At 40.1% G+C, this 2500-nt stretch overlaps 1 protein-coding gene across 1 annotated transcript in view; it reads left to right on the top strand.

Moving 5' to 3' along the window:
* The window catches only part of LOC122243888 (uncharacterized), a 7770-nt gene that overhangs the window by 3257 nt on the left and 2013 nt on the right, over nt 1-2500 (top strand). Inside the window, exon 2 of the mRNA XM_086550765.1 lies at nt 1649-2500. This exon is cut by the window's right edge and continues 2013 nt beyond it. The gene's annotated coding sequence lies outside the window, so the exon portion shown is untranslated. The remainder of the gene's footprint in view (nt 1-1648) is intronic.

Consider the following 2500-nt stretch of genomic DNA (forward strand, 5'->3'; position numbering starts at 1 on the left):
TTCCTTTTCGTCTTTACCATCTATTTCAATTGCCTCATTAAACTGGCCGTTCATTTGGTCTTTAACACCCATCGAGAACCAGATTATGTCGCCCTGGTTTATATGTTTGTTAGATTAATGGAAGGTGTCTTTATAAGCTTATTCCTTTCCCTTTTCAGGTGTATTTTTATTTGACTTCTGACCATTCTGTGGTAGCTACCAACATTCACTTTATTTATAATACTCACATCTTGTACAATGTCACGCCTGCTTGTGATTATGAAGTCAATTTCGCTTTTAAACCGGATGGCGATTTTCATGTCCATTTCCTCTCAGACCTTTCTTAGAAAAATGTATTTTTGATATTGAAGAATCGAGCTTCGGCGAATTCGATACACATTTGACGTCATTAATTTTTGGTTCCCAACTGAGGTTGCCCCTTCTACTTCTACACTCACACCATAGAATTCCCTAATACTTTTTTCGCGTCGTTAATTCTTGTTTGCTCTTTATTATAGTAGTGTCCAACAAAGTATTTTCTGCTCTCCGTCTAGTCTTCTAACTTAAGAAAGTTGCTCATATATTTAATACGTATTTTTCTTTTTCTTATTTTACCATAATTTTGTTTTGAATAAGACGCAGTGGTACATTTACGACTAGCTTTCGACCCAAAATTAGGTCGTTACCCATTCTGTGAAAAACTTTGTTCTAAATGACGTCACGCAGTGCGGGACATAATTGTCAAGATTTAGGTAGAATTTCTGAGCCGGGAGAGTTTGCTTTATTGAGCAGTACAGCATGAAATCTGTTGATGTGCAACAGAAAATCATGAGCCATCTGGTATGTACAGTGGTAATGTGCCGACCTCACATCCCAGTGGTCGCAGTTCGAGCCCCATCCAAGCTCGTGAGTTTCCACTGTCGCCTGGTGCTCACTGCCGTGGCTGTGCACCATGGTGGGTAAGCTCAGGCCGAGTCAACACTCGTTGGCACGCTCCCTCACGAGTCAGCATACGCTGACACAGACGAGCTCGCCTCAGTGCACATAAGCCCGGCGAAGCATCTGCTCCGTAAATCTAGATTATCCTCATCTTTAGACATTCATGTCAACGTTTTCACACATCCATGCACATGCGCCGGAGGGGTGGGGGGGGGGGGGTGGGGTCGGCTTCTGAGTGAGTAGGGCGGTCGGGTGGGGCGCGCGCGAGATATCACTATGGATAGTGTCGCTCTAGTTAATCGCACATTATTTCCATTTTAGTTCAATATTTAATCAAATTTGATAAAAGTTGCATTACTTTGTCTTATTAACTATATTGATTATGTTATTAAGACCATTTCACTTCGTGGTTATGAAATATTCTCAGATAAAGTTATTCACTTAATCATTTACTCTCTCGCCCACGCAGACATTGATTTACTGCGCCCTTTCATGTATACACCACAATTTGCTGTAGGATTTTCGATTTTTTGCATTCCTCTCTCTATTCTATGATGATGATAAGTAAGTCCTTGTGGATTGCAACTGCCGTCTCCCTTATTTATTTATGTTTTTTTCCCCTTTAAACAAAAGACACGAGAAAAGAAAAACCTCAAAATCAATTTAAAAATTCAAATCTTAAAACGGCTATAGTGTTATACAGTTATCGCCCCCCCCCTTTGTCTGCCAGATTGCCGTGAAAGCTCAGCCTAAGACAAGGAGCATGTTAGTGCAAACATCTAAAAGCCCAGGATGCAGTTGGAAAGGCGCCGCCTGCCAGAATGTCTGCGGAACACCAGTCAAGGACCAAGTTGGTTGATGATGTCAGGGAAATACAGCTCGCACGAGGACGTTCCCTGTCGAGTACCAGATAGAAGATGGTGTCAAGAAGGACTAACTCCAGCGCTGCAGACCGAGCTTCCCTGGTATCTGATTCCGAACTGTACTCTATCGATGTCATGAATGGCATATATGAAACCAATTTAGAGTGGTGTTATAGTGACCGTGATGGTCTGGAGATGATTAATGACCGAAATTCGTATTTGAAATTGAAATTTATGTGTTTTTCCACTATGTGTAACCGAGGATATTGTCAATATATGCAAGTAACACTGTTAAATTTACTTCAATCTAATTATTAGTAAGACTCTCCTGCATAATTCAAACGGGAATGTCTATGTGATTAATATTAAGTATCACTTGGGCTAGATAACTTGTGCAAAGGTTATATAGTAGTGGAAAACAAGAGTTATTATAAGAAAAACAATAGAATTGTAACCTACTGAGGTTACCCATCTCGGAAAACGTGCTGTCATCAGATGTGAAAAACGAATGCCAGTAGCGGTATGTTTGAAAGCCGGTTGTTAATGAAATGCGGTATCACAAATTACTTGGCACTGGATAAGGTATTTTAGGATATTGATAACGTCATAGAAATAAGAAAATAGAACCAACGTTTTGTGTAAAAATGGTGATGTTTCATGGTTGACGTCACACAAATGGACCTTTGTGAACCTATGTAAAACTTTTATTGTAATCATAT

Source organism: Penaeus japonicus, unplaced genomic scaffold (assembly GCF_977035675.1).
Source record: "Penaeus japonicus unplaced genomic scaffold, GWHDUDI00000001_assembly GWHDUDI00000024, whole genome shotgun sequence".
Classification (NCBI taxonomy): Eukaryota; Metazoa; Arthropoda; class Malacostraca; order Decapoda; family Penaeidae; genus Penaeus; species Penaeus japonicus.